At 40.5% G+C, this 19988-nt stretch overlaps 1 protein-coding gene across 5 annotated transcripts in view; it reads left to right on the forward strand.

Annotated features, from left to right (window-relative positions):
- The first annotated feature begins 13381 nt into the window (after positions 1–13381).
- The window catches only part of SORBS1 (sorbin and SH3 domain containing 1), a 157640-nt gene continuing 151033 nt past the window's right edge, over positions 13382–19988 (forward strand). For 4 of the 5 annotated variants that reach the window (XM_074544799.1, XM_074544811.1, XM_074544815.1 and 1 more), the window contains exon 1: positions 13382–13537. The gene's annotated coding sequence lies outside the window, so the exon portion shown is untranslated. Of the gene's footprint in view, positions 13538–14291; positions 14385–19988 lie in introns of all 5 variants that reach the window. The other variant, XM_074544800.1, reaches the window with a different exon arrangement.

Raw genomic sequence — 19988 nt, forward strand, 5'->3', positions numbered from 1 at the left:
CTGTGATGTATTGAGAACTTTACCTGTAATATATAGTACTTACAGACATTGGAGATTGTTTAGCAGGAAAAAAAAAAAAAGTGAAAACTGAAGTTATGTGAAAGCTTGCTTGCTTGTTTCAGGTTTGTTGAAGTTTTGCTCCTTAAGAAGGCAGCCTGCTTCAGAGAGGTTTATGATTCCATCTCTCTTGAGACTCATCAGTGCACTGCATGAGTGTCTGAATGGTGTCTAGTGCCCCCATGATAGAAAATTGTGGAATCAGGAGGAAATTGCCCAGTGTTTCACACTTGGTCTGGTCAAACATAGATCATAAACTGATCTCCATTGAAGAAGAGGTATTTTGAGAATATTCACTTCTGTTTTGAGGAAGCCCAGAGACAGAGCAGCAACCCTCAGTGGTCCCTAGAGTAGAGTCCTTAGGATTGATTACTGCTTTGCAGTTCCCATGGCTTTTTTCTAGACTTGAGGTGGCTGTGTGGGATGGCAGTGCCATAGGGCTGGGCTGTACTGCACTATTGCAGCATGGCAAGTAAACCCAACAGTTATGAAATTTCACCTTTTCCCCCTCTCATTGCACAGATAAAAATGACATCTGCAAAGACAAGAAAAAGGAGCATGGCAGGAAGAAAAATACCATGGTCAAGAAGACTCCTGATCCCCAGTGTTTGGCCCAGGCTATTGTATTCTTTTGTCCCATATTTTCCTTATAAAGCTTCTGGTATCTTGAGCAAGTTCAGATCCTTCTAGCCTGACCCTGGAGAAAGAGACAATACTCAAGTATCAACACAAAAGTTATCCTGAATCCTATGTATCTTGTCAGCTATGACATTCATATCCCAGTGGATATTTCTGTGTGCAGCTCTGTGGTCTTATGCATATATTTCACATACAATTTGTAGGTATTTACTGATGAAAGGTGCAATCTGCAAAGTAACAACCCAGAACTCTATAGGTTAATATAAGGGATACCATTTTTCTTGCTCTCCCCTTGATTTCTAGCTACTGCTTGATGCTATCTCTAATAGTCCAGTAGCCCTGCTGCCTGTTTCAGAACTGCTAGGGAAGCTGGTGCTTTTATTATGATCTTTCCAGATATTATATTCTTCATTTTTATTGTGTTATAAATCTTGGTTCATAATGTATCTGCCTAATTTGTTTTCTCTTGCTCCTAGGTGTAGGCACAATCTCTTCGTTTGCTCTTACAGTTGGTTATGAATTCATTATCAAACTCAAGGAATGCTTTGTTCTCTTCCATTCTGTGGCCCTTTCAAAGTCTCCCCCACAACTTATTTATTTACTTCTCAGCCCCCATTAATCATTGCCATATGTGCCTCACTTTGCAGAGATACTCTGGGCCACTCATGGCTGTTGAACAAATGTAAAAGACACACATGAGTTGCTGGTCATACTCTACTTAGAGAACAGACCACACACAGCCACAAGCTCCAAAGACTGGGAAGTCAAAGGCACATGTTAATTTAATATGGACCAGCTTTTTACAGCCAGAAAGAGAGAGGGGGGAAACCCTGACTTCTGTTTCTGCGCAGAAACTGATTACATGGTGATTATTTTAAAGGTCAGGTTTCTGTTGATAATACATCCCTAGGAATTTATTTTAATATGCATCCAGTTTGAGGTTAAGCTCATGAGTTTAATTGCAGTTCATGAGACAAAGAGATTTGGTCTATTGTTCATTAAATAAAATATGCTTCATTTAGGTGATAGAAATCTATTTGAACGTTCCAGGACGTGTAGTTGCTTTGAGCTGTTCAGCTGGTTCCAGCATCCAAGTTGCTTATTTCCATGGTTCCTAAAGGTATGTGTCTGGCTGCTGCAGCAAAGATGGAGCAACAGCAACAAGACACAGAGAAGCATGCTGATGTAGCTATAAAGTAAATATTTTTCACACGGCAATAATTTATAATAATTAGGGAATAGGGCCTACGGCCTGTTGATGAATGTCAGTGAGACTAAGAGCTTAGCAAGATTTGAAGTGACACTGGGTCTTTATAGGCTCTACTATAATTGCTCTGCCTATACACAATAAAGAAAAGTTACTTATGAAAAGTTCTCAAGTTCATGGTGAAGCCTGAAGATCACAACAGTTTTAGGATGTCAGTAAAGATACTAAAATCTAAAATTTCTGCTACACCTGTGCATGGTGCAGATGGTGGTTTGCCTAAAATCTGAGTCCTGACATCTCAGTACTATTTATCTTGTTAACACATCCCAGTTACTTTTTATTTTTATACACTTATATTCCTGTGTAAGGGTTCCTGAAAGGTAAAGCAATGAATTGCAGTGGAATAAGTTTCTGTAAAAATTCTAGAGTTGTGTAGCACATCACCAATGCACTTTTGGCTAAATGATGATGACTGTTCTTTCTGTTTCCTAATAATAGTAACTCAGATTGGTGTGTACTTACTACATATTGTTGTGTTTTAGGTATATGTACAACTTTACAAGCATTTAGAAACGATAGGAGAAAAATAAAGAAGTGGGCTTAAAATTAATAAAAACCCAATACAATCTTCCCTATTTCACCATATGCTTTTCATGTTCCATTAGGGACCCAGGTGAATGCAATCCAGTGTTGTCATACACTTACTTTTAGAGTGATTTCTCTGTGTCTTCACAATCTATTCAGGTTCTGCAGGTGAAGGCAACTCAGATGCCAGTACCACATGCATAAACCCATGAGGGCCTTGTTCAGCATGTAACTCCTGTTCTGTGTTTCCCCAGAGCTGTTCCTGGCTTGGTGCTAGAGGTCTGGAAAACCTTCTGGTTCCCTTCCCTTGCCTGCCTCTCATCTGAGACTTGAGACTTCTGCCAGCATAAAGAGCTTAGCCTACAGGCCTGCTTCTTTGGCTCAAAGGTATGACAAAACTTTTCAGAACGTAATCATTAAGTGTGTTGTTGCTAGCATCAGATTTCAACATGTTAATAAATATTGTTGCTCCATCAAAAATGCTGGCAACAATGGTCGGAGTCCTACCTTGAGGCTGAAGGTTGATTTCAACAGTAGCCATCAGATCACCATTTCTTTTACCAAAGAATTTTGCGTTGCAAATTCTTCTATGAACTTTTGAGGTTTATCTCATAAAACCCAATGTAGCACAATTTGTCATTGACAATTGCTCTTCTTCTAAACCATTACCATCTAGTCTAGTAATTTGTTTCTATGGAAAGGGTATTCAGATTAACATCAGATGTTTTCTGCAAACCATATAGAATTTCTCTGACTCTGCTGCAGTAGTCCTTATTGCACTGTTGTTCTGCCCCAGATTGTATTTGCATGGAATGCAGAGGGATACATGCAATTGCATGGGGTACAGAGGCATAGGATGACTCTTCTGATGTACCCAACTCATGAAGGGATGTGTATTTGAAGTATTAGGAAGCTATTAATAGTCTTGCTATACTAAATGCAGTTAATTTTCCTTAGCCATCAAGCACCTTTCACAGACTCAAGTTGCAATGAAGTAATAGAGAAATGGCCGCTAACATTTAGGCAATTTAAATGCCCACTGGAAGGCAGAGGAATTTCTTTAAATTTGCAGCTTCAAACATCACCAGTGATGATGCTACAAAGTATGGTGATTTTCATATAATGAATTGTGTGGCATGGGAACAAGAATATACATATGTACTTACATACATACATGGGTTTTCAAAGAATGTATCTGACAGGATTACAGATGTACATACCTTGGACTGTGATTTTTTTTCTATCAGAATTGCTAATGAATGTGTCCTTAAATCAATTACAGTGAAGTTCTTGTTGGAAGAAAAACATAGAGTACACTTCTTTATGCATTGTGATAAAATGGCACGTGGCAATGTCCTTAAAATGGTTGCCATAGCCAGTAAAGATGGAAAGGTCTCCATGCAATATCAAATTTATGTATTAAGGTCAAGATGTATGACTGATAGTTTTAAGTCTTGTTGCATTTGCATATATTCCCTTAGTTAATATGCAGGGGAGGAAAATCTGTCCCCAAGCTTCTGGGTAATAATGGCAGTCAGACTGAGTTGGCACAGGAGATTAATCATTGCAGTCCAGTATCTAAATCAGTACCCAGGCTTTGCCCTGTAGGTTCCCACTGTTGTTATCCTCTCATCACTCTGAAGTGCATGTCATAAATGATACTCAGTCTCTTTTCCTTTGTCTACCCCATCAGGGTCAGTCAACCAAGATACCAGCTAAATAAGAAAGGTGCTTATTTCTTAGAAATGGTCTCTAACTAGTATAAGCACAAAGAGAGTACTGTAAATACCCCAGAGGTCACAACCTGTGTTACTGTTTAATGCAATGAGGTTGCACATTTATAATCCTTAGGTGGAAGCTCTTATCTCCCTACTTCAGCTGCATCATGTTACCCATTTTCCATGTTTATTGATTTGTTATAGATATGTTTTCTATTGATAAGAATTCTCAGACAAAGGCTTGTGTACAGATAGGTTTCCTAAAATGTTGTGCAAGCCCAGAGGAAAGCACTAGTTTCACACCTAATAGAAGTGCTGCAATGGCAAAATAAAGCTGTGACTGTTTTAGTGGCTTGGAGATAATGAAGGGAGTTTTCAGGGTAATTAATGGGTAGGACAGGACAGATTTCTTTGTGTTAAAAGAGATAATTACATCTTGCAACCAGTGTCCTGTGATGTGAATGTGTGGTGTACAGGACCTCAGATGGGAGTCATAACAGCAGGACTTCTGTCCCAGATTCACAGCTTGGTGTTAGACTGTGACAGTCATTTAATTTTCAGAGTTTCAAAAATAATTGAGCTTTGCTTTCTATCTGAAACTGTGTTGAAAGCTACGGAGGAAACTTGACTCCTTGCTTGGACATTAATGGTATCCCAAATTAAACAGCAGTATTTCTGTATGCCATGTATATATATGAATGTGTCATAGAGACACAACTTGTTGATATTTTGTGTTTTCAACAGAAAGCACTGACATTCCCAGAGTGGAGTGGTTTATTCAGTAGACAAGTGACAGCAAAAGCTGTGTGACTCAGGGTATGTCTTTCAGTAATTCTCTGTAATTTGTATGTTTATTTCAAACAAATGCTACAAATGACTTGTTATTACCTAACATTTCAGAACCTTAGGGATTCTGTATATACAGTTTGCTTCTGCCTCATCAGTTTCAAGCCTCAGACTGAGGCAGATGTAGACTATGTAGCAAAACACAAATGTGAGGACTAAAGGGTTTTGGTTGACTAGTTGTGATAACTTTTAAAACAATACTGTCCTCAGTTTTCCTTTTAATTTTCCTTTATTAAAATTAAACATCCTGCCAAAGCATGCACAGTAGGGTTTGTGCTCTGTCCTAGGACTTTAATACTGGTACCTTGCTTAAGCTGCTTGGTAGACTGGTTGGTGGGAAGCAAGTCCATGTCTAAAGTTTGTGCACAGCACTGAATTTACCACAGTGGGACAGTGGTAACTCAGAAGACTAGAAAATAATGATTTTCAGAGTGTGGATTACATTGATTGTTTGAAAGAGACAGGGGATGAATCAACAAGGCATTACGCTTGAATTTGCCAGGAAGGATTTTGAGGTCTAGAACACAACTGGGCACTGAAAGCAGGTTAACCATGACAGGCTGGGACTCAGCAGGAGCTAATATTTTCTCAGTTGCAAGTGGATTGGTCAAAGGACAAATAAAATACCTTGGAGCTACTTCTTTACTCTGTCTCTGGTTTTGTGTAAAATGCCCACCCAGCAGGATAAGAGACTGCACTGGCGGGAAATGGAAGTTTTAAGAGTTTGTGCACAGAGAAGAGCTCTGCAGCTTTAAACAGGTCACCTAGGATGTTTTCAGTTGGGTTATTGAGTGAAGCCTTCCAGATTATTTTAGCTTAAATTTTAAGGCTAAGAAAGGGATTATATATCATATTACTTAATTCTTTGACAAAAAGAGATTGGGGAAAAAAATCTGCCTGTGCAATGGCCAAACTGGGAATAATAGTTTAGTAATAGTTTCAAAATGCCTCCAGAGCCTTTAATGGAGATGAAGATTATGATGATGACTATTATTATCTCAAAATCTGGGTTTTAAGTTTTCCACTATTTACTATGATTTCTCATGCAAGAGAGGTCAGAACTTTAGATCTAACATTCTCTACAAACTTAAATCTTCTTGATGCAGGAGAGATGAAGGAATCTAATTTTTTTTTTTAAATCAGTCTTTAATTTAATTCTGGTTTTGTTTATGTTTGTTTCTGTTTAATGTTGCTGTGCACAGATCCTTCATATTGCAAAAGTTTTAGGCTTGCTGTGGTTAGATAAAGATTCCCTTGCAGCTGACAGAAATAAAGACAGAAAGCAAATTAAATCCCATCAGAGAATAAGTGCTTTGCTCCTCTCCCAAACTGCTTTCAAGGCTTCAGTCTTGCAAGGGAGCATACTGAGAAATAAACTTAACTGCCAGTGGTGCTGGGTAAGAATCCACAGGTCAGAGACTTCATGATGGGCCTTTGTCCAAAGTATTACAAGCTTAGGTTCTTTTGCTTGATGTTCCTATGTCCCCTAAGCGTCTTGTTCCCTATTTCCAAATAATTTTATATTTAGCACATCTCCAGATTGTCTTTTATCTTTTGGATAAAACCAGGCAGAAAGTAATGTAAAGAAGAAATGTCAGAACTTTTCTAGACCTGCTCAGTTCAATTTAGTTTATAAATTAAAAATTAGGCTAAGGAAGATGTATTGTTATTTCATCCCAAGCATTCAGCTCTAAGTAGTTCTACATTAAGGAAAAAACCCTATAATTACCTGTGCTTTTGCTCTTCCATTTGTCTATGTAAACTGTTAAATCTATTTCTAATCCTACACTGTTTCAGCAATTTCACTTTTAATACCTGTTCCAAACAACACAGTGCACCTTCTCCTGAGGGTTTGTAATTTTTTAAAACTCTCCTTTTCCGTGGTGGATGGGGCAAGAATGGGCAGAAGCGGCCACTCAATTCTTTCATGAATGGAAGGGAAGAAAATGTCCTGAGAGAGAAGCTATTTCTGCTCTTTTAAGGTAGAAATAATAGCAAATCTAAAAAAAGTGGGATTACAGAAGTGGCATCCATTCTGAGGAGTATATGGTTACAGTCATGGACATTGTGCACTCCTAGTGATTGCTCAGCATTTTCCTCACTATTTACTTTTGAGACCTGGCACACTTTATGCATCTCACTGGGTTATGTTTCCCTTTCCAGCTAGTTAAAGGTATTTTTCTACCTGTAGAGATAGAAGGGAAAAGTTTCTGTACTGCTGAAGCTTCTTGTGCCCTATTTCAGATCTGATCCCTTTTTAGGAGAGGATGTCCCTTAGATTAGAGATGAGAACTTATCAGTGAAAGTAAACATACGTTCAAAGTTGTTCAAACCAAAACCTGAAATGTGCTTGGTCTCTGTCCATAACCTTTTAATGTTGTTGTTGTTTACTCATAAACTTTTTAGTCTGATGTCAGTACTAGTAATCACAACAAAAAGTTGAAGTAGCATTATAATGCTTTTTATTATTTTTTTATATTAATGCTATTTATGGAAAGTATTTCAGGTTCATCAATTATTTTTGTAGAGAATCTTATTCTAAGCATTATCTACACCTTACTAGGGAACACAATGTTCCATGTTGAAATGAGGAGCTGTGTTTAACTAGCAAAGATGGCTGTATGTTTTCTGTGTGAATGTGTGGATATGTGCACGTATGTAGGAACAGATGTGAATTAACCTGCATAGCCTGCCAAAGAATTGGTTATTGAAACCATTTAATGATTAATTAGGCAAGCAGAAACATATGCCCACACACCCTGTCACAACTGCACAGCAAGGCATTCCCTTTGAGGAAGCATGCATTTCTTGCACATATGGTCTGTAGTAGACCTAGACAAATCAAAACCTCCTTGGCTTTCTGTGTTAGGGACAGAGAGCATGTATGTGGGCACTGGTATGTGTGGCAGCTGCTGCTTGAATTGAAAGGGCTGGAAATACAGGCAATGCAAGAGAGTGGACAAGTTCTTTGTACAAGGCTGCATGCAGTAGTGGCAGAGCTGGAAACAGAGATGGGTCTCTGAATGATTTCATCTAAACATCCTCCTCTATACTACCCTGCCTACCAGACAGAGAGAAGAAAGACTGTGGTGAAAGGCAGAGAAAGAAAAGTCAAACTTTATCTCTGCTCAGAAAAAAACTGTCTTTATTTGCAGAATTTGCTTGTTCTGTTATATTGTTCCCAGCAAGAGAAGTGTTAAAGCAGCATTCAGAGTCCTCATTCCTCCTGGGATTTGGAACATAACAGCAGATGCCAAGGTTACCTTTGTCCTGTCTTCCAGTGAGGCTCTAGTGCAGGCACAAACAGAATGCTGCTCTTCTTCCCTTTCTACTATCAATACCAACAATAATCATGATTTCTTACAATGATTCCATTTAAATTTTAAAGAATGAAAGGAGGGAGACTGTCAGGTTTGTCTTTTGAGGACAAATGAAGACTGGTCACTAAGTTTTCTTTTATTCTAAAGGATTTTCAGAAGCCAGTGCTGTCGTGACCCCTCTCATACCAGGTGGGAGTTGGCAGCATTTACTGCAACCAAGGTTGAAAACCATGACACAAAATCCCTGAGCTGTTCAAGATCACCTCATAGCTGAACCTTTCCACACTGTAGTTTCTCTGCTTCCCTTGTTTGTCTGTGCCAAGTTGGTGTAAATCACCATAATCCTGGTTTAATAATTTGTAATAATTCTGATGCAAAAAAGGGCAGTGCTGCCTAGTGGATAGGTGATGAAATTAGGACTAAGAAAATAAGAGATCTCTAATATGACTGATTTGTGGGGTGATTACAGTCAGATTGCCATTTTCTGCCTCAGTTTTCTCCTTCTGTAAATTGGAGGCAATTTGTTCACTTTGTGTTTGCCCAGCGTGGATATGAATGGTGGTCTGTGATGTAAATAAGGTGGATTCTGGTTTTTCATTTTTAATCTCTATTTTTAACCCTCATCCTTGACAGCTTTGTACTTTGTGCCATCATTTTCACTCTGCATTTTTCATACAAGACTAAATGGGAGAGGACTCTCTCCTTGATGGTAGCTCACCTGCAGTAGCCAAGATACAATGTTGACTGAGAAAGCGGGGAGGTGAAGTTCCAGACTGCTCATTTTGGCAGATGACAGCAGAAACAAATGTGTCTCACTTTTGCCCTACTATTTACTCAAGCAGAAAACAAAACAATAGAGATGGGAAAAGATCTGAAAGAGCTGTCACAGAACAAGTGCACCATGCCAATAATTTGAAGGATTAAGGACCCCAAGCTGTATGTCCTGACACAATAGCTAGGGCCATCCTGTTCACTGGGTTCATGGATTAGAGGGATGTTTCATATGATTCTGGTTTTCTTTTCAACTCTGGTTGAACAAACATAGCCTGTGTGCTTGCAAATCCCTTGTTAGCAATGCAAAAGGTCAATACAATTTCCCTTTCACTACACTCTATGATTTTGCCTTTGGAAAATGTTGCAGTTGGTCTGTCTGGATGCCTTCACAGAATCAGCATGACTTTGTGTCTGGTTTAAATGGTGGGAAGCCCAGAGAAGGGGCCCGGAGTCAGTATTTGGAGACACTGGGGCACTGACCTGAGACACACTTGATTTTCTTGTTTAAGCTGCTGTCTTATGAAGTAGGGTAGTTCAAATGGGAAGTGCATTTTGTTCAGGCTATGGCTATGGAAACGGCAGGATTTGGGATCAGTGATGTCACAGATTTTATTTTAAAGACTTCTCTGTTTTACAAATAAAAAGGTGATGTTGCTTTAGTGCTGTGAAAAGAAAGTTTATCTTGGCTTGAGTCAAGCAGGGATTTTTCCTCTTTTCACATCACTGCCAACAGGCTGTTAAGAAGCTGTCCCATCCTGTTCCTGTGTCACCTCAGGTAGGGGATTGCCATTCTGGCACTAAATATGTGTCTCCTTTAACATAATTTAGAGGCACAATTTAGGAATTTCATGGTCAATGAGATAAATTCTTGTCATCAGCAAAGATGATCACAGAAGTCCCACAAACTTCAGTAAGTGAGGAGTATTTGTACCTGCATACTTATTACCTATTAACATTTTTCATTAAGAATCTAAAAAAGTTTGTGGAGTACAGAAAAATTTCATGAGAGGTATCACAGCTCCTGGGTTGGCATGTGGACTCAAATATTCCCTGTCTAATGAAGGGTCACTTCTCTTTCAACCTCACAGCTCAAAATTTCCATGGGAAGGGATGGGGGTGGAGAGCAAATGTGCAGTGTAGCCAAAGTCTCAGTACTAAGAAGGATTCAGATATGTGCTTGAGTGCTTTTTGTCTGTGTTGCCCCATAATCCATTTATCTCTGTTTTTTCATACCAGTTTTTAGCCATTAAATTTATCTTGTTTCAGTGAGGATACTTAGATTAGCATTAAAATTCCAATGCACCTGGGTCATGTCAGAGTTATAAGTGTGATACAGTCTTGGTATGTGCACAGAGGACAAGGCCCTTAGAGGGAGAGATGCCTGTCAATTGATAATACTGTGAAGGCTGTTAGTTGCTCTTATGGGCCTCTACCTGAAGTGTCAGAACTGCTAGTTTTCCTCCTGGTACTTGTTCCTGAGAGACAATGTTCAAGAAAAAAATGGGATTCAGTCCTTGCTCTGGGGCAGTTTGCCTAGGACGCAGTAGCAGTGTGGGATATTCATTCAACCTGAGATGTCTCTGCATTGGATTCAAAGTATGAATTTTGTGATGAAAGATTTGCTCCCTCTGGTAACATGGCTCTTTGCAAGAAGGGCTGAGTTCACTTCCTGGTGAAGCCATTGGCCCTACTACACACTTTAGGCTCTTGTGTTCACGTGTCATCTTAGACTGACTGCTGTTATTAGTTTGGCTGCTAGTAAGATAACGGTCCATTACATGCTTTTTTTAATACAGCCTGGACACAAGCAGGAAGGCAGACTTCCTGCTTTTGAGAGGAGCAGGAAGATGGGGCATTTCAGGAGACAAATGTTTGGTATTTACAAAATGCATAGCAGATGGGCAGCTGTCAAGTCACCTGCTGACAGCAGAGAGGTACAAAGCCCTCTCCTGTTTCAGAGGAAACGCTTGTTTCTCACAGATAGCCCAAGTAAGGTTTAATGGGTTTTTATCTGCCTCAGCTACATGGGGCAGACTTGCAGTTTGAGCATATTTTGAAAAATAACTGCTCTTATTTAGGTGAATTTTCAGAAATGCCCAAAAGGTTTTGAAAACTGAGCGATGTATGTAAGTGTGCTTTCGCTTAAAATCATCGTTTCTCCATGGTTTGACTTGCAATTGCCTGCTGGTCTGGGTGGGACTAGTGTGGTGGCCATGCCAGGGCTGAGGTTTTGACAGACCTGACTCCTCTGTTGCCAGCAGAAAAGACCTACATTTCTGCATTCCTTGTGATCTTGTCAACACATCTTTACTGTTTCAGTGTCCATAAGCAACTGTATAATCTAAGGATAGTGGGAGTGGTATTTCAAAAGTGCAGATAAAAAATACAGTCCAGAACTTCTTGTATTGAGAAGCACTAATGCATTAGAGAGGCAAAACCAGGTTTACTTTGTGCTGCTGGTAGATCTCTCTGAAGAATGAACCTATCCTGCTAAGCAGTTTTCTGCCTTCCCCACATAAAAACCTGGAACAGAATAGCTCTTCTAGACTGGTGGCTTGACATTCCTGGGTTCAGAGATGAACCAGTGAGTCCCCAGTCTAATAAAAGGTACTTGAACTGGCTTTTAGAAGCATTGTTTCAGGAGCAGAGACAGGCAAACAATGCTTGCAGACCCTAAACAGATCAGGAGAGAACAAGGTTACAATGTTTAACTGTCTGTCTACCTACATTGCTCCTGGCTTCTGCCTCTGTTGCATGGAGATGTACATATAGACTTGCATACATTTGGCATTTCAGTAAACTTATAAATTAAAAAAGAGCATTTCAGCTATTAGGTCAGTCCCAGGCCTTGTTTACAATTATTCTCACAGATGGCTATTCTTATGATGGGATGTTTTTTGGGGTGGGAATACCAATGAATAAAATGCCTGTTTTTTTTTTTTTTTTTCTTGATGCTATTAAGCCTGGCTATCATGAGGTTTTGTGCCTACATGGGTTCAATGGCTTGGCAGGATGCCACAAATTTTATCACCCTTCTCTCTATCGGATGAAAGAGAAACAGACATCTATTTTCACTAGCTGGATCACTATCTGGGTTTCAGATTTGAGATTTCCTGGCTGTTCATTCTGCTCTGAGATGATGGTGACGTTCCTCTCTCCTGGGGATTTCAAGAAACAGAGGGCTGCTCAGGATCATCACTGCAAACTTCCTGTCCCCATCTGGAAGGCAGCTAGCCTGCCTTTTGTATTTATTCATCTCTCTGAAATGAAGGAGATTACTCCAGCTGCCCTTGAGAGGTTAGTGTGCTTTTAGAGGGAACAAAGTTTGGGGTTTAACTTCCTTTGTGTCTTCTGGCCATTGAAAACAAAACGTGTTTGATTCTTTTCTCAAACAAATTTACAGATTGAGATCTAATTAATTTATTTTGGCAATTGATTTGAATTATTTGGTGATGTTTTGATTCATGCATAGTATTCAAGAAAAGACAAACCACATTCTTATGGCTGTCAGTATATTAAAATCAACAGGAACTTTGAAGGTGAAAAAGAAAGAAAAACACAATGATAACATCTGAATATTAAAAAGGTCCACATGATGTGCCATGTTAGCCTGAGAAGGATGAAATTCCCTGCGTGTCCACGGTGTTTCTTCCTTACACAGAGGCAGCACAGTCAGGCCATCTGTGCATCGATACCTTCACGTGTTTTGTCTGTATGCTCTTGAGTCTGGACTGCCTTTCCTCCACTTTTGTGAAGTACCCAAGCTGATCTGGGAGTTGTGCACTAAGCATTCATGAAACCAAAATAGTAATACTAATAGTAATATTAATCCAGTGGAAAGCAGTGTGAATGAGACAGGGATTTCCCCTCTCCTCTACTTGATCTTTTTTCCCAGATGGAGCATTTAGTGATTTACCACAGACCTCTTCCCCCTTCCTTCGTCTCTTCCTGCCCATTCTTCAGTGACTTACACGCGATCGAGACACCGATGGCTGCAGTGAGCGCCCCTTGCCCAGCCGTGTGCCCACCCGCACCGGGGCACGGCTTTCCCCGCGCTCACTCCTCGGCCAGTTCCACCCCCAGGGCCAGCAGCGCCCCACACGCGCAACAGGTCGGGCAGGGCCCTCGGCGCCCCCGTTCCCGGGCTGCTCCCGCCTTCCTCCGCTCCGGCCTGGGCTGGCTTTCCCGGCTGGGAAGCGCAGGCCCTCTTTGCTCCTGTTCCCGGCAGGGGCTCACTCCGTGCCGGCGCCGAGCGGGTGGTTCCCGCGCCGCTGCCGCCGGGCGGGCGGGGGGCGGTGCCCAGCGCGGCCGCCGCCTGCCGGGGAGCCGCCGCTCGGCTCGGCTGCGGCGTCCCGTCCGGGCGGGCTCGGAGGCTGCCGTGCCGCTCCGAGGTAAGCTCCTCTGCGCGGGCTACTTGGCGGGTCGGCCGGGGCTTTCGTAGCTATGGCAGCTGGTCATTGCCCTCCGTCTGCAATGGAAATCGCCTTGGCTCCATTTTATTCTTGAGATTATTTATACCCATAAGGACTAGTCGTTCTTTAAAGGGCCGTCATGCTGTGGGATATTAGCGCCTCTGTTTTTCCTAGTATCCAGAGATGGTGTCGATGGTACGCCACAATTTTTTTCGAGCCTTTATTCAAGCCTTATTATTTGCAGGTAGAATAGATTGCAGATGCAGAGAAGTAGGTTTGGGAGCGAGCTTCTCGTGCTTGTAAATAGAAGTGCTGTATTTCTGTTAGGGGGAAGGGGGAGCAGATTACAACATTGCTTTTAAAATGAGAGGGAATGCGCACGGGCATTTTTTTGTATACCTTCGGACTCAGCAAACTGAGTGAATCTGGGGCGGGCAGTGTGTGTCTACTCGTCCCGAGAGGGCTAAAGCCAGGATGTATGCATTACGGTTGTTCATTCATCAGCGGCTGCAGATAATGCAATTACCAAGTCAGCGGCGCATGGATGCTGCCCTGCGTGCGACATGCTGAGAATACTGTACTTTAGGAAGCCAACACTTGCTGTAGTTTGGATAAAAACAGAAGCTAGGAATGGCAGGGTATGAAACTGTTGTGTCTTTGAGTGGAAAAGAGGCTACTGGTTGGTCTCACTCTATTGTTTCTGAAGATTTGTATTTTGTGTGCTTCTCTGCAGAGGTGTAAATACCTTTTGCAAACAGTTCATAAGGAATTCGGGAGTGAAAAATAATTGGCAACAGCTTCAGGTATCACCAGTGCCTCATGAATGGTAGGTAGTTTAAATGTCTGAGAATATGCAGTAGTTTTCTGTCAAATCCTATCAGAGAAAGGGCTTCATTTAGCTCTCAGTTTTTTATTTACAGATCAGATTCTGCAGCTGGGGTATGGCTACCTCACTCCTGAGGTGTATTGGAAGGGAAGGAGAAAAAAATCACCAGCATGATTGCCATGGACACAACAATTCCTTATTTATTTATTAGGCTATTAGGGTAATGAAGAAAAGCCATGCCTGCCCTGCTGTGCAGATCTCATTTCAGCAAAACTGCCTGGGCTCCTGCTGTTACCCTTGTTTGATTTTTAACCAGTAAGTGGCCTACACTCGTGTCAGTGTTGTGGTTGTCTCTCCTTTATGTATGGGTTCAATAAAGAAGCTCCCAAATCAAGGGCACCTGAGTAGAATCCAGATGGTTGATAGTGGGATTTGTTCTAAGTAGAATCTTTTCTTCACTCTTCTGCCCAAAGATCAGTGTTTCCTTAGTTGTAGTTGTTGCTTTTATATTCTGCATGGTATTGCTATTACTGCTGCTGCTTTGGGTAAGTATTTGGTATATTAGTATTTCATTTTATTGATTATGCCACTTGAAGATGGTTCTCTCTTGTATGTCTTGATACCTTGTCATAAAAAGACATCTGTCCCAAATGCTTCTCTCTCTAAGACATCAGACAAGGCAAGGGCTGGTTTAACTTGCACAAGGTTTGTGACTGACTGGTACCTCTTGGCTTCTAACGGCTGGACAACATTGGTTCTGCTGCATGGGTAGGCATACCAAAAACGTGTATGTATCACATTTGAATGTCCCTAATGAATCCCATTCCTTTTTCTTTTGCACTCCCCTTTTCTTCTGTAGGCATACTTATTATCTTTAAATACAAATAGTTATTTTTAAAGATAATCCTGTTCTGTAAAGCCAATATAGATTCATAATGATGTATATAAGGTAGTGATATAAGTAGTGATAGAGGTAAAACACAGCAGGTGTGCCTTTTTTGGAATACATCAGATATTTTGTAAACAGACAGAGAAACACACATACACACAAGCTCACACCTAAGATGTTTAGAAGAAGAAAGAAACAGTGCCTAGTAAATGTCACATGCCCAGGAGGCTAATCTAAAAGTCAGGAAGCTAAGAATTATGTGCTCCGTGTGAGTATTATGAGCAGCTTCCTTTTTCTTTGATACATAAGTGATTCAAAGGGTACAAATGTAAGGGTTCCTCCAAAGGAAGGTCATGTGATAAACAGGTCTCTTCTTGTGTTTTCTGTTTGCAGGGGAGGGAAAATATTTGGAGTAGGGGGAAAGGAGAACTCAGAGAAAGTTTAAAGCATTCTGCAAATGTTGAATTACAAGTTTACTGCTTTTGGAAAGGTTGAATCTGGGGGAAAACCAGGAATGTTAAACCTTTGTCAGAATTACACGTTGTGTTTTGATGAGTGCGCTGTGTATGTGGGTGCAGTGTGTGTGCACACACAGGTCACTATTGAGACATGGCAGCAGATGTTCACAGAATTTACACATACTGTTGTGTTACTGTATACAACGTGCTAATTAATTGATGAACCTACTACAGACTGCTTTGTCGCAATGGTGTTCTGCAGTAGAGAGCTACACTGGTTCATTCTCTGTTCCTCCATGTTTCTTTGGTGTTATTTTTCAGTTTTTTGTATCTTGACTTTGGTAAATGCCCCTTTGGTCTTATGACAGCACAGTGCAGATGGGGAGACCACAACAGTGCCCTTGCTGGTTCTGTTTGCTTTAAGTAAAAACTATAATATATATATCTTAAGATGGATGAACAATTGCAATGTTTTCTCTCTCTGCTGAGTCCTTTGCAAGTAGCCCCAGAGGTTCTGTTGGTCTAATTCTGAAGTCTTCAATCTCTTCCATAATCCCATTATCTGCTGTGGTGCTATATATGTGAATGAGCATTAAGGAATTAGGTTGTACAGTGTGTGTTGTTTGTGGTGCAGGTGCAAGTTAAGACAGGGTCAGCACTTTCATTGATTAGTGTAATTTATATTAGAGTAGAGACTACCTATAGGATTAATGAAACTGCTGTGCCTTTAAGAACAGACAAGTTTTCAGCTGAGAAGCTTGCCTTTTTTTTTTTTTTTTGTGTGTGTGTGAGATATTTGATTTGGATTTATTCAGTATTGGGAAATGCGCTGGCAGCATGGATAAAGTTCACTGTTCTTTGAAAATTGTTTTTACTTCAGACCTTTGAAGTTCTCAGTCATGGGTAGGTTGTTTCAGTCTTTACTCTTATTGTGTAAAAGACTATGCTAGGGCTTTTGCTTGCTGCTTAGGATCTCTGAAGTAGGAATATAAAAGCCTGGGTTTTCAACAATGTTGGATACCCAGATGCTTTCCTTCACTTTTTCCTTTTCCTTGGGTGACAGATGCTTAGTCTGTATATCTAAATAAGGTTTTATGAACCTGACCTTAGGCTTTAGTATGATTTCAGCCTCCTTTGCAGACTGTATTGTGACCCTTCTGCTTGTTACAGTATGAGCAGGTTTTGGGTTCAGTATTTGGATCAGTTATAGGACAGGCTTTGGGAAGTGATGCTGTCAGGTCTTCACACTCAGCCAAGAGAATGCTTACCCAAGCACGACAGTAAAGGCAAGTGTGCTACTGTAGGTGTCTTTCAAAGAAGGTGTCATACTGATGCCATACATGCTTGGGTTCCCAGCACTTCTGAATTCTTTTTGCATGAAAATTGATCCATGCCAAACTGCTTGGGCAGTGGTGGTCAGACACTTTGTGATAACTCTGCCAACTAGATACGGTCATGCCTCACTCTCATTAGGGTTGCTAAAACAGGCACTACGTGCTATCACAGACAGAAATACTATTTAAATACTGGGAGAAATAGCACTTCTGTATATCCTTTTTCATGGCTTCACTAAGATATAATGAAGCATGATTAAGTAATTTTGGATTCTTGCATCATGGATGCAGTTCTTTGGAATGTGTTTAGGAAAACAAATACTATTAGATGAGAATAATGAGGTAGAAAAACTGGTTTGTGATGTGCTTCTCAGATCGGACACTTTGTATTGGAATTTGGGTGTGTAAATGCCCATGTGTCAGTTGGTATTTTATTCTTTCTCACTTTCTTTATATCTTGACATCTATCTAATGCATACAATGTAAGCCTGGGTATTTGGATTTCTTACCTATTCAGAGTAAGAGGAGATGATGTAGATTGATTTTTGGGCCAGTTTCTTCCATATCCTGTGTGAAGTCTCTCTAGCCACAGAATTACAGTGTAGCACTAAATCTGTTTCTTATCTACAAATGTGAGCATAGCAGGCAACTCTGCTATCACTTTCCAGTTGAAGGAAATGAGATGTGGAGAGGTAAAGCAATTTCTAAAGAAAATTATCTTTTATATCCATAGCCAATCTTGTAACAGTTTATTGATGTTTTCCCTCTTCATGAACAATAAAAACTTTGAAGTGAGTGACCTTATCTTAGAAGCAAACTGTTGCTAAAATTATTCTTTGCTAGGAAAACTTCTGAAATCATTGTACTTCCTCTTACACTGAGAAGAGAAGAGTATTTGGTGCTGTAACAGCTGGGAGTTTTCAATGCCTCCATCAAAATGGGTAGACAGGAAATGGCAGCATGCAGGAAAATGTAGTTTGTCTACAGAATTGATTTATAGCTATAATGGTCTTTCAAAGAATCAATTATTTCCACATAATCACAATATGAATGAAATCTGCCCCAAGACCAGAAGGCTCTTCTGGTTTTGAATAAACACTGCAACCCTCATTCACATAAGTAACAGAAGTTATCTTTTTCTTAGAGCAGAATGAACATAATTAGATTGAAGGTGACTGTTTGGAAAAGGAGACTGATACCAGAATATGAGTTCATTTTCCTTTTTTTCTATGTCTGTATCGATCCTTTTATTTAAGAGTCAGAAGTAGTGGTTGATGAGTTATGATGAGCTTTGTGAATTTGCTACCACTTTCCAGTGTCTGCAGTGTTGCCATTACAAGAGACATAGCAGTGTTGCCAGGAAAGCCAAGTCTAATGGTCCCTGGAGTCAAATGCCATTTTATAATCACAGGCATGGTTTTCCCAAGTTAGGCAAGGCCAGTTAGGCGTGTGAGGCCATAAGAGATAGAGAGAGGCCAAATTTAGGAACTGTGCACTTAGACTTTTGCCCAGCTACATGTGAGGTAGTGTTAACACTGACTTTGATCAAGACCACTGTTTGGAGGAAAAGCAATGAGCCCTGCCTCAGCACAGAATCTGGTTTGACATAACCTGGAGTTATAGCAGGTGTTACTTTAAAAATATTCATATCAATCCATCTGAAATTTGTACAGCATTTATGGTAGATAAGGATATAATTAAACAGTCTAGGTAAATTAATAGATATTTATCCTTCTGTCATTGGTGTTACTTAAGCAAGAAAGAGTACAAGATTGAACTAGGTCTGTTTCCTGCTCTGTTTATTCTGTTGTGATGTGCTCTGACTGAGCTCTTTAAATACTGGGAAAAACTGTTCAAGTAAGACATATCTTTGCAGTGGTGGTACTTGTAACTTCCTTCTGTTGGTCAATTCTGTAGAATTGTATGGAATGAAGTGTTGTTTTTATAAATTGTTACTTTTCTGAAAATTTGTCTGAAATTTATTTGCCTGTGAAGTACCTCTAATCCTTATGGAAACCCCCTTATGTTTTAGGGACAAGCCAGTCACAAAATATAAGCTGTACTGAGAGAGTTGCCAGTCATACAGCGCTGAGTTCCACAGACTCTTGTTGGATATTAAAGTGTGGTTGGCAGTTTTTTGCTTAACTCCGAATTGAGTTTTGTATGGTCATGACAGGAGGCAGAGCAGTGCCTGGCAGGGGAGGAGACCCCAGGAAGATCAGGTGGCCTGTTGGTGTCTGTGTTGTGCCTTGCAGGATGACCCAGGTCCTGGATGCTGCGTAATGCACCTGGGGTCTGACTTCATTCTGCCCCTAGCAAAAAGTCTCCACTGAGGGGGAGTTGAAGCTGCCTAAAAAGGCTGTGAGTCCTTGCAGCAGATACTATAAGACTGTGGGCTATTTTCAGATGATTCTCACCTCATCTTGCCCATCTGAAATTGTCACTGCAAGGATAGAATACTTGACTAGAGGCTGTAATGTGGAGAGTCTCCTCACTGTGCTGGCTGTTTCTAAGCTGTTCCCTGGCAATGCCAGCAGAGTCACTGAATGCTCATCCTGAGATTCCTTCCAGGAAGTGAATTCAGTGCTCCACACAGTTGGGAGGATACAATCTCTGTCTCCAGAAGCTCTTTGTGTAGAATTCCCTCTGTCATGTAGTGTGAAAAATATGGCACATGGTATTCAGTGATGTATCAATTTTGAATTACCAGTCATGTATTTTGTTGCAAAAAAAATTGCAATGAATTTCTGTTCACTGCCCTGTTCCAGTATAATGTGTTTCAAGAAAATATCTTCTCACAAACCTGTTGGGCACAAGTCTGCAAAATTGGAAAAGAATATATCATGTACACAAACATGTTGGGTGACAAGGTAGAATCTATATATACTCCAGAGTTACAGCTTCCAGAAAAAATCATTAGATA

Source organism: Zonotrichia albicollis, chromosome 7, assembly GCF_047830755.1.
Source record: "Zonotrichia albicollis isolate bZonAlb1 chromosome 7, bZonAlb1.hap1, whole genome shotgun sequence".
Taxonomy (NCBI): domain Eukaryota; kingdom Metazoa; phylum Chordata; class Aves; order Passeriformes; family Passerellidae; genus Zonotrichia; species Zonotrichia albicollis.